Source organism: Dreissena polymorpha, chromosome 1 (genome assembly GCF_020536995.1).
Source record: "Dreissena polymorpha isolate Duluth1 chromosome 1, UMN_Dpol_1.0, whole genome shotgun sequence".
NCBI classification, from domain to species: domain Eukaryota; kingdom Metazoa; phylum Mollusca; class Bivalvia; order Myida; family Dreissenidae; genus Dreissena; species Dreissena polymorpha.
The window spans coordinates 65424103-65437573 of NC_068355.1; the positions used below are offsets into that span (position 1 = coordinate 65424103).

General features: G+C 35.2%; 1 protein-coding gene across 1 annotated transcript in view; it reads right to left on the reverse strand.

The window, feature by feature from the left end:
- Positions 1–2983: 2983 nt before the first annotated feature.
- Positions 2984–13471, reverse strand: part of LOC127832755 (dynein regulatory complex protein 10-like) — a 218541-nt gene continuing 208053 nt past the window's right edge. The window contains exon 5 of the transcript XR_008027124.1: positions 2984–3328. The gene's annotated coding sequence lies outside the window, so the exon portion shown is untranslated. The remainder of the gene's footprint in view (positions 3329–13471) is intronic.

Sequence of the window (13471 nt, forward strand, 5' to 3'; positions counted from 1 at the left end):
AATAAAGACTTGTTCTGGGAAAACTGGACTTATGCATTATGCGTATGCATTCAGTTTTTTCCTAAATTAGCCTGTTCAGTCTGCAAAGACCAATCTGGCGTGACACTTTCTGCTTTTCAGGATTTGGTGAGCTTTTTTGATCGCCTTTTGTCCGTTGTGCGTCGTGCTGTCTGAACATCTGCCTTGGTAACAAACTTGAGGCGAGATTTACTGATATTGTCCGATCTTCATGAAATCTGGTCAGAAGATTTTTGCCAATAAAATCTTGGACAAGTTTGAAATTGGTTCAGGTTGTTTGAAAAACATGACTGCAAGGGGGGGGGGGCAATTTTCCTTATATGGCTATATTAAAACTTTGTTAATACTCTAGAAGCCACATTTATTGTCCAATCTTCATTAAATTTGGTGAGATTTGTACCAATAATATCTTGAATCAGTTCCTAAATAGTTCTGGTTGGTTGAAAAAATGGCTGCCAGGGGGCGGGCATTTTTCCTTATATGGCTTGAGTAAAACCTTGTTAACACATTTATTTCCGATCTTCATGAAACTTGGTCAGAAGACGGTCCCAATGATTTCTTGTATGAGTTGGAAATGGTTTTGATTGGTTGAAAAACATGGCCAACAGGATTTTTTCCTTAAATTGCTATAGTTAAACCTTGTTAAAACTCTAAAAGCAACTTTTTTGTCCGATCATCATGAAACTTGATTAGAAGTTTTGTCCCAATAAGATTTTGGACGAGTTCAAAAATGGTTCTGGTTGGTTGAAAAAAATGGGCACCACGAAACGGGGCATTTAATATTCCTTATATATGGATTTAGTAAAACCTTATTAACACTTTAGAGGCCACATTTATGGTCCGACCTGCATGAAACTTGGTCAGAAGGTTTTTCCCTATAACACGGCCGTTGATCACGGCGCCACCTCTTTTTTGAGATTAACATGAGCCAATGCAACTTCTAAGGTGGCGCTCATTCATCACAAAAAAGAGGTGGTGCGTGTGATTAACGGCCGTGTATAATGCCTTGGATAAGTATGAAAATGGTCCTGCTTGGTTGAAAAACATGACAACCAGGGGGGGGGGGTCATTTTTCCTTATATGCCTAAAGTAAAACCTAGTTAACACTCTAGATGCCACACTTATTGTTCTATCATCATGAAACTTGGTCAGAAGATTTGTCCCAATGATATCTTGGACATGTCTGAAAATGATTAGAGTTGTTTGAAAAACATGGCCACCAGGTGGCGGGGCATTTTCCTTATATGGTTATAATAAAACCTTGTTAACACTATAAAACTCACATTTATAATCCAATCTTCATGAACTTGGTCAGAACATGTGTTCTTATGCTATCTTGAATGAGTTTCAAAATGGTTCTGGTCTGTTGAAAAACATGGCAACCAGGGGACGGGGCATTTTTCCTCATATAGCTATAATAAAACCTTGTAAGCACTGTAGAGGCCTGATTTTTGTCCGATCTTCATGAAACATGGTTAGAAGATTCGTCTTAATGATATCTTAGGCGAGTTCAAAAATGGTGCATTTTACCGTATGTGGCTATATAGGGCTTTCCTAAGAACCTTGTTAATATTTCAGACACCACATTCATTGTCTGATCTTCATGAAACTTCATGAAGATTTGTCCCAATGATATCTTGGACAAGTTGGATAATGGTTCAAGTTGGTTGAAAAACAGGGGGAGGTGCATTTTTCCTTATATTGCTATAGTAAAAACTTGTTTACACTCTAAGTCACATTTATTGTCCAATCTTCATAAAACTTGGTCAGAATATTTTTAATGAGGTCTTGAATGTGTAAAATGGTTCCGGTCGGTTGAAAAACTTGGCCACCAGGGGCGGGAAATTCATCTCTATATGGCTATAGTAAAATCTTGTTAGAACTCTAAAAGTTACATGTATTGTTCACTCTTCATGAAAGTTGGTCGGAAAATTTGTTCTAATGACATCTTGGGCTGCATCTGTATCTGAGGTGACGGACTTTGGGCCTTTCAGGCACTCTTGTTTTGTTTATAAAGGTTTCTTCCAAACAAAAATCAAGTGTATGTGGAAAGTATTGTCTTGGATATGGAACCAACCTATGTTTTTGTATAAAGCCCAATTTTCCCAGATAGTGGCTCAAATGGATAATGTGCGCTGTACAAAGTTGTATATCATCTTATTTAAAGGATTTTTATAACTTCTAAAAAATTCGGAATAATAACTATATAGCACTTCAGTCCCATGTTAATGTTATAGAAATACACTACACAAGAATGGTCTTGAAATTTATTTGTCACTTATTTATGTATTAAGATAGACGTATAATTGTACACATAAATGATAAATTTTATCGACCAAAGTGTTGGTAGTTCAGAAGACATTTGTTAACATATCAAAATTGAATTTAAAACAATATGTATGACCATATTGTTTGCGTGCTGTATGGTTGCCAAAAAATCCAGAAAATGTTTGGAACAGTATACCTTGAAAGGCTTTATGAAGGCAAGGTTTTGTAAACTTTCAGTAGTTGGTAGTCTTGATGACAGCACACAATGTCACATATAGATTCACATTTAGTTATTCTAAAATCCCTTTATGCACATGCATAATAAAGATCGACCAATAGTGTGTAAGGACCTTGAAGTATTACCTTGACCTCGGAGTAGAAATGTGCCACCTTATATTTGCCATGTTATTTGTTAATCTTTTATACTATGGGGGAAGTCAAAACAAGTTTTGTGACTGACAAAATGACAGAGAATACTTTCAGGCTAAGTGATACTTTTAAACCCCTCTTACCTATTGGTAGTTAAGAGTATAATTAAAAGCAAGCATGTTTGGCGATTTAAATCAATGAAATATTCAACCAGATTACAACTTTTCTTTGTAATATAATACAATCCACAACAAACATTGACTTGTATAAATTATATAAATGTACAGATTGATTTTATACTTGCAAACATTTCAAAACAAAACGTTCATGGTTTTATCAGTTTATAAACAATTCACAACACAAGTTGCGTTATTATAATTTCTATTTAGCCCATTATTTCATATAACAGCTATCACAGACAAAATAAAGGTAAATATAGACCAAGAAAGAAGAAAAGAATTAATGTATGCAGTTAAATTAACGCAAAAATCATTCACACTTATTTTAACAATCATGACACAAGAGTCAAAGAGTAATCTTCTTAAAGATGAACAAACACAACACTTTTCAAGAATGTATGCAAACAAAATCTGATGAGTATCAAACACAAATGCTTACATTCGTGTTCATTTGTAATAAAAAGTGCCAAGAACATGACAATTTTAGTGTAAAAGTTTTAGATCGTTTAATGCTAAGTCTGGAATTCTATCTTGACATTTTTAATTCTACGAAAATTGTTTCAATAGCATGAAACATGGGAAGTTTCTCAAAAGCAAATGCACTTCCAAACGTTTATCAACCACTTATTCTTTCTTCTTCTTTCCACCCTTCTTCTTGCGAGCCTTGAGTGCCTTACGAACCTTAAACGATCGCCAGAATGCTTGAATGGTCGTCGATGCTTTAACCATAAGGGCAAGCTCGCGTTCAGCAGCTTCACGACGTTCACGTGCCAGGCGCCTCTCCTCCATGATTGTCTGGTACTCAGACTCGAGTGTCTTGAATCTCTCTTCCAGTTCGTGCAGTTGAGTCTTCTCCTGCGTGTAGACCTCGTCGATTTCCTTGTATTCATCCTGTGAAAAAAAATATTTACAAATAAAAGATTTATAATTGTTAGCAGACTGACAAGTTGAATTGCCTAAAGACTTGTGAATGTCAATATTAGGCCAGCACTTGAAATCATCATACTACCATAATCAATTCACATAAAGCATACCATTTCATTTATAAGCTTGCAATGCATTTGCAATTTTTAAAGTTATTCTGCAAATAAATGGGAGTTTTTTGTTCTGCAATAGGCAAATGAAGAATATTTGCAAGGAAAATGTTGAATTACCTGTCTTTCACCCATATCTTGGTCATAACGCTGTATCCAGTTTTCAACCTCAGTCTCGATCTTAAACTTTTTCTGAAGCATTATAAAGACAATTATCAATTGCAATTTAATAATGCAAGTAACTTATTTTTTATACAAAATATAGACAAGAATAAAAAATTAAGCAGTGCAGCAAAAACATTATTTTTAATACTCATTACTTAGTGATATACAACAGTTTACAATTCATGAATGTAGCGTACAAGTGTTATATTTGATGAACTTGGTTTTGGAAATCATGCTTATTGTAACGGGCTTTTAAATCCGAATTGCTATGTTTAAATATTTTATCAGAATTGTGTTCATTTCAATGGACAACGCACTAAACATAAGTATGCCAATCTAGTTTCAGTCGAAATGACAGTCTACAATGTGTGTTGACGTGCATAACAGGGCTTTCCACATGCCATTTAACTATCCCTCGCCGGGGCGCTTGAATTTCGAAATCAGAGTCCCCGGGGCGCTTGAAATTTTCCGATCAGTGAATTTTTCAGTCAAAGAAAGTGGAGATTGTAAACAAATCAAGGTTTCTCTATCAGTGTATCAATAATCCCTGTTTTAAAAGAGCACTCAGTACATACTTTCATAAATAATCGCCATAAACACCACATGGGGTAATGAATAATCCACTGATAAGAGAATAGCATGACGCGCGTATCGATTATTCTAGCCACATCACACAGTCATTTAAATGCTGACATGGATGTATCAGGTAACTTTCCAGTCGTCAAACTGTGATGTTCATCGTCCAATCGGTTACGCGAATGCTTATGAGGGCGAAGTTAACTATCGACCTTTATTTTTGATTGACGTCGGGTACGAAGTAAGAGTTTATCGCCGCTTGATTAGCAAGAAATTGTACCATTTACGTAATATAAAACCGGTACCAAGTACAGTACAGTACATTAAAGACGGTTTCGGGATGATCGCATCATCATCCCACCTTTTTACTGTAAACAAGTGTTAGCTATGACTTATAATTAATACGAGAAATTAATTGCAAGTGGTGAACAATTCATTACTTATAGCGAGTAAGTTGTGCAAATAACTCCCGGTTACAATTATGCGATAGCAATTTAATTCCAGTACATGTATATTTCATCATGTCCATTTATAGAACTGATTCACCTCGTTTTTCTGACATTTATTCGACACATAATGCATTTTAACAAATTTTCGTAGAATTAATTACGCACAGTTGTAAATGTTTCGTCAGATAATCGATACTTAGAAGACTGATGATGGCAACCGGCCGTTATCCTCGTGGACAACGTGATTTCCATGCAAAATTCCGTCAAAACATTTATTCGTCTCGTAAAGTGTTTAAACAAATTATCGTGGAATTCATAACGCAACTGTTAATATTTGTTGAAATGGGAATAATTAAATTTGTAATCCGAAACCCATTTCCGTAAGTCAATGTTAACGCGTTTTTAATCCGAAACACACTTCCGAATGTTACCGCAACGTTTAAATATTCTTGCTTCAAATTAGCAGTGCAAAATTTGTGTGTCGATTTTTTTTTCTCAATTAAAAAGAGCGCGAAAATTATGCAGCATGTACAACGTCGCGTCATTTGCAGACAAAGCGTGCGTGTATTGAGCGTTCAATGGATTGACGCATGTTCAGAGGCAATATTTCATTAGATATATATAAATAGTCACTTAAAATTTATTTGATAAATAGAAAAAGGGCAAGGGTTGTGTTAAAGAAATAATTGAGAGCTTTTATCGTAAATATTTACCAGAAAGTGATTTATAAAAACGGAATAAACGGGATTATCGGGTAATAAATAGAAACTTGAAAAGAAGTAAGTATACAGTAATAGAGTAAGGTTGAAACGGATGCTATTGGGGAATCGTTCGAGTCGGAATTTTACTATCTGTGCGGAAAAGTTTTAGAACAAACAATATAAAAAATTATTTATTTTTTCAAATTACTGGGGGATTTTCTTGAAGAGTCATAGCGCACCAAATGACGTCTTTTGACACTGTTTTTCTTAGAGTTATAACGCACCACAGAACGTGAATTGACACGTTAAATTCAAAAAAATCAACGTCGGGAGGGGACACCCCTCCCTTACCACCCCTATAAGTCCCGGGGCGCCTGGCAAAAATCCTGTGGAAAACACTGGTGCATAATCTCCATATTGACATCTGTCCATGTTCCAAGTTTCAAGAAAAAATATTAAGAACTAAAGTTATCGCAGGATCCAGAAAAGTGTGACAGACTGACTGACAGACAGAAGGCAAACCATAAGTCCCTTCCGGTTTCACTGGTAGGGGACAAAAACAAACAAACAAACCAGCTCCACCGACTCTTGGCCAAAGACAAGTAAAAAGGAAAATCAGGCAAGTACATATTCAGGGTTGTCATTATGATTGTAAACAAAGGATCATTTTGGAAAAGTAACCGATTCGACCGGGGGTCAAGGGGTCCGCCTAGGCCCCCTTGTAGGTCCAGGGCAAGGCCCTGGCAGGGAGGTCAGGTGGGCGAAGCCCCCCTGACCGAAAACGAATTCTGGACATTTTAGGGACAAAATACTGCTATTCTCAGAGCACAAAAAGTTAAAATGAGGTCTAAAAAGAATAGACAATTTTAAGATTTTCACATTTTTAGCATACTGTACAATGTAAAAACATATTATATAAATAGATCTTTGCATGTTCCAATTCTATCCATCAACCGATAATCCAGTATTATTACGATTTCTTTTTTTTTCAAAACCAAATTACGCCCAATTTTGACGATGAATGTCGTCCGCCATTTAACGCAAGTGCATATTCAAATTGAATTGTGGGATTGGGGAATTCCCATTGAACATGCGTGAATCACGTGACGCGATTTGAGAGCATTGAGAACCGTTTATATGTAGTAATTACGACAAATCAACCACTCAATCTAAACTGTTACATGTACGGTACCTCCTTTCAGAAAAGTTTGAGAAAGTGAATTTCTGAGAATACAAACGCGCCTTTCTTTAAATTTACCTAGTACTTTTCATTCCGGATCGTGATATAACTTGTCAGGTCATTCATGCATGTAGACCTATATGTATGCATAGCTTGGCAATCTCAAAACACGTTATTTACCTACTTATTACATTATGTGTTATGACCATTTGTATAACAAAATGCATTATTTAATTGAAGTATTTTTAAATGCGTATAATTAAATGTGTTATCCGAAATCATTTTAAGATTTCATTATTCATGGAAAATTCTGAAAATTCTAGCAACAGAGACGCATTTCATGTGTTTTTCATGTACAGATGAAAATCATGCCAATGTTAGACTTCATGTATAACATCGTGTCATTCTTCCTCGGGGAAAGCGTGGACTTAAATATTTAGATGCTGAATAACAACTTCTTAGCGCAGAGGTCGCTAATATCTTTTATTTTGGTAGAAAATCGAAGAGCATTTTTTAATATGTGGAAACCTTTTCTCTAACTAAAACAAAGAGGGCCATGATGGCCCTGTATCGCTCCACTGCTAAAAAAAGCTGAAACAAATATTCTCTGCATGTGCAAATACTTAAATATAGGCCCTATTAAAGCACATGTACACTTTTGTGACCCCCTGGGCTTGGTCAAATTTAACCCCAGGGGCATAATTTGAGCAAACTTTGTAGAGGACTACTATATCTCACTACATGTACATACAAAATATGGTAGCCCTAGGTCCTAGAGTTAAGGACAAGAATATTTTTCACAAAATCACAAAATAAGCAAGATATAAGCGTATATAATGATCAATTTTGTGACCCGCAGGTCAGGGTCAAATTTGACCCAAAGGGCATAATTTGAACAAACTTGGTAGAGGACTATAAGATGTTACTGCATACCAAATTTGGTAGCCATAGTCTGAATGGTTTTCAACAAGAAGATTTTTTTTTAAAGATTTCACAAAATAGGCGCTTTATAAGTGTTTATTCAATTTTGTGACCCCCCAGGGCAGGGTCAAAGTTGACCCCAGAGGCATTATTTGAACAAATTTGGTAGAGATTTATTAGATGTCACTACATACCAAATTTGGTAGCCCTAGGCCCAAAGGTTATGGACAAGAAGATTTTTAAAGTTTTCATAAAATAGGCCCCATATAAGCGTATGTTCAGTTTTGTGACCCCCCGGGCAAGGTCAAATTTGACCCCAGGGGCATAATTTGAACAAACTTGGTAGAGAACTGTTAGATGTCACTACATACCAAATTTGGTAGCCCTATGCCTTATAGTTAAGGACAAGAGAATTTTTAAAGTTTTCACAAAATAGGCACTATATCCCTATAAGCATATAATCATTTTTGTACATAATGACAAATGTACGATAGATTAATAATTTTGAAAACACTAGGGATTCGTTTGTTTTCATTTATTCATTTATCTATTTATTCATTTATTCATCCATTCATCCGTCCGTCCGTTTGTTCGCTCGTTCGTTCGTGCGTTCGTTTGTGAGTTCGTGCGTTTGTTCATTGATTTGTTTGTTCGTTCTACGGTTTGTTCTTTTCGTTCGCTCGTTCGTTCTTTCGCTCATTCGTTCTTTTGTTAGTTTGTTCGTCCGTTCGTTTGTTTGTTTGTTCGTTCGTTCATTCATTTATTTATTCATTTATTCAGTCCGTCCGTCCGTTCGTTTTTTCGTTCGTTCGTGCGTTTTTGTGCGTTCGTGCATTTGTTCATTGGTTCGTTCGTTCGTTCGCACGTTCTTTCTTTCTTTCTTTCTTTCTTTCATTCATTAATTCATTTATTCATTTATTCATTTATTCATTTATTCATTTACTCATTTATTCATTTATTCATTGATTTTATTTTTCATTTTTTGCATTTATTAATTTATTCATTTATTCACTAACCCATTCACTCATTCATTCATTCAATCATTCATTTTTATTTATTTAATGATTCATGTTTTTAATTATTTATTATTTGTTTGTTCGTTCGCCCGTCCGTCCGTCCGTTTTTTGTCCTTTGGTTTGTTCGTTGGTTCATTAGTTGGTTGGTTCGTTACTTCGTTCGTTCGTTCGTTCGTTATTTAATAATTTTAATAATAAGGCCTTTAGACTATCATCATCATCATCATGATCATCGTCCTCATGATCTTCATCATCATCATTATCATCATCATCATCATCATCATCATCATCATCATCATCATCATCATCATCATCATCATCATCATCATCATGTTCATCATCATAACAATCATCATCATAATGATCATGATCATGATGATGATGATAATCATCATCATCATCATCATCATAATCATCATCATCATAATCATCATCATCATCATCATCATTATAATCATCACCACCATCATCATCATCATCACCACCACCATCATAACCACATTCATCATCATCATCATCACCACCACCACCATCATCATCATCATCATCATAATCATCATCATCATCTTCATCATCAAATAACAAATGATAAAACCAATTGAGAAAAATCGTTCCGTTAAAAAAATGCCTAAAGAATTTTACTTGTACATGTATTATACCACCTTCATGAATGGCAAAATCAATGGTATATCTTTTAACGTAATTTGTCATGATAACGGATATACATTTTCAGATACCTTTCCCCATTAATATCCGGACCGATTGATGTTGCGAGAAAAATATGATCCCTGATTATAATTTTACAAGAATTTGTAATGAAATCAGCAACATTTTATTCTAGCATAAACTGGTTTGGTTGCTGAGTTTGTTGAAGCTCATTTCCCAGCCCAGACACATGGTCAAACTGAGGTTGATTTTATTTACTTAAGTAGGGTATATGAGGGGAAGTACAGACTCACTTATAAAAAAAACCCAACCAGTGGTAAATGTTGGATGCATACTAGTGTGGTTATATGGCGCACCAAAGGTGTCGAAACTTTAACTTCTGCTCGAGCAGAAAAAAATATCCGCCAGTACATGCATTTAAATGCTGCTCGAGCAGCATATTGCTGCTCGAGCAGCAATTTACTGGTCGAGCAGCATTTAAATGCTGCTCGAGCAGCAAATTCCTGCTCGAGCAGCAATATGCTGCTCGAGCAGCATTTATTTTTAGAATAAGCCATTGAACCCGTCAGCCAATCAAATTTGAGCTTACTAACGGCCGACATTAGCTATCTCTACGGAAACGAAATAGACCGGTGTAGCGTCAATATTGTCAGATCGTGAGATCTGACGATTTCACAGTACCTCCCAATCGGGACACCTCGGACAATTCCGCCATATCGACGGTGTGGTGTAGCCCACTGTCCGATGCGTTCAGATTGAGTACCTCCGTGATATTGCTCCGATCAGTCGCCGTGAAAAATGTCAGATTGATGAAAAATAATATTTAACGCATTGTTGTTTCAATTCAACTTAATTTCGCGTTTTTACAGCTTGCAGTTATTTTCGGACATCTTTTTTTCGGACGTTGAACCTAAACACATTGTTCACAACAAAGATATCAAAATAGTAGTTCTAAATTTTAAAACGATTTTCGTTTTAAATGTTATATATATCGATGATGTACATGCATTACGTTGTAAAGAAATATGGTAATGCCTAATTTATAGTCATGAGTGTTGCACTTTTTTAATACAAAGATATAACATTATTTCAGCTTAAAAAAGTTAAAAACTGATTATAAACCAAATTCAGTTCCAGAAATATATAATTCCAATCGGTGTTTTTATCATTATTTTAGCTAATTCACATGTACACTCAATTCAGGAAAACTATTTTATTATATTTCACACAATCATAGTTACCACTATCATCATTTATTTAATATGTCAATAAGCTTGATTTGCAATTGTCGCTTCGGCTCGGGTAATGCTTTAAAGTACCCCGTGTACTCTTAAGTATACTTTAATGTACCCCGGGTACGCTAAATATACTTAAACGTACCGTTGGTCTGTCTGTTAGTACAGTCACTCACAAACTTGTCAGTGCTCTATCTCAGAAACTCAATATAAGTATTCAACATGAAACTTTATGGGTGTATAAATATAGCTGAGGAGAGGTGCCATGTACAAGAACCATAACCCGTCGCTTTCTGAAATAAGAGTTATTGCGCTTTGTTGTTTTTCTATGATGTAACTAGGGCTATATCTCAGATACTATACAAGATTTTAACATGAAACTTCATGGGTGTATAATTATCAATGCACGAGAACCATAACCGTATACTTTCTTACATAACGGTTATTGCACTTTCTTGTTATTGTTATTTTATGATGTAACTTTTCAGGGCTATATCTCATTTATAGAACCATGCATAAGAACCGCAACCCTTCACTTTCTTAAATAAGAGTTATTGCCCTTTGTTGTTTTTGTATGATGTAACTTTTCAGGGCTTTATCTCAGAAACTATAAATACAAGATTTCAACATGAAATTTCATGGGTGTATAATTGTCAATGAGAATAAGTGCCATGCACAAGAAACATAACCCTAGTACATATGTACATGTCTGATGTTACTTTACAGGACTATATCACAGATACTATACACGATTTAAAGATGAAATTTAATGGATGTTAAGATATCAATGAGGAGAGGTGTCATGCACAAAATCTATAACCCTACACTTTCTTAAATAAGAGTTATTGCCAATTGTTTTTTTATGTTGTTACTATTAAATAAGTGAGATAAGGGTACAACCCTTCAAATAAACTTTTCTGTTAGTTCTGCACCCATCAATAATCAAAATTTATTTGGCGGGGATATTAATTTAACGAATTTGCTTATTATTAGTCTAAACGTTGAAATAGACTTAATATTTTAAGTAGCAATGAGAATATAAGACACAACAGACTCATCAGTCATCAGTATTATGTTAGCATATCTTTAGTCAGTTACTGAACTAGGGCAAATAAAGTTGAAGTTTATCAGGTGGTCTAAAAGTCCTCACCGCCTAGCAGATAAGTCTACAAAGTATTTTAAAGCCGTTTCATGAACATGAAATGATAAGTCATTTACGCCATCTGGATTATTTATTTTAAGTCAATATGTTTTTGGAATCTTAAGGCACTCATTGAAAAATACACCACTACATAAATAAATATCTAGGTCAATTGTGATTCTGTCAAGCAATGATTATCATATCAATTATTATCTCCAGAGTTATTCTTTTTTTCTTGCACTTATCATAATCTAACCATCTGCATTATTTTTGCCAAACAGGTGGTTTTGCAATCAGAGCACCACAATCATCAATATTTTTGTGTGAATATCAAGATGTTATAAAAATTTAGGATTATAAAATCTTAAGTTTTATCGTGCTGTACTTGTTTAGGAGATGTGTAATACCAACTGGCTACTTCTGTTTTCAGAACTAAACGGCACAGAAGGATTTCATTAATATTTTGTTGAGTTCTCAGATTAATCGAGCCCAAAGCACTTCCTGCTACACAAACATATTTTCGAGCAACAACACATATTGATAATATCCATTTTAATGCCGTGCGGGTCTTTACAGTGGACTGATCGAGTCGCACAGATATGTTTGCCACACTCCAGGAATCAGAAGTCTGCTTCTCACGACTAGTCTCGATAAACTGAATCATGGGCCTGTCGCAACATTGTGGGATGCTTTTTCATGACCAAACATTTGGCAGTCTGGAAATAAAGTAAAAGTCATTCATACTTAACTTAAACTAGTGACCTGAAAATCAATAGGGGTCATCTGCGGGTCACGATCAATGTACCTATGAAGTGTCATGATCCTAGGCAAAAGCGTTCTTGAGTTATAATCCGAAAATCATTTTACTATTTCTGGTCACTGTGACCTTGACCTTTGACCTTGTGACCTCAAAATCAATAGGGGTCATCTGCAAGTCATGATCAATCTACCTATAAAGATTCATGATCCTAGGTGTATGCGTTTTTGAGTTATCATCCGAAAATCATTTTACTATTTCGGGTCACTGTGACCTTGACCTTTGACCTAGTGACCTCAAAATCAATAAGGGTCATCTGCGAGTCATGATCAATGTACCTATGAAGTTTCATGATCCTAGGCCCAAGCGTTCTTGAGTTATCGTTTGACAACCACCTGGTGGACGGACCGACAGACCGACCGACAGACCGACATGAGCTAAGCAATATACCCCCTCTTCTTCAAAGGGGGGCATAAAAACAACAACAGTTGTTTGCAATAAGAAAAGCATATATATTCACTAGATTAAGTGTTCACAAAAAATACTATTTCTGAAAATAAAATTGCAAGAACGATAGTTTGACAGTGAAAAGTATTCATGTTTTATGTATCATAAATATACAATCAAATTAAGACACTGAAAAACAACTTTTCATACATAACAATATAATGGAGCAAAGAGAATGCTTTATTTCATTATATGACACATTAATAAATTAAAATATGAGTAATCTTCTTGTTTAACCTTTTTTCAGGGTTATTTGACAAAAGACTCTATAACACAGTTTGATCCTCAG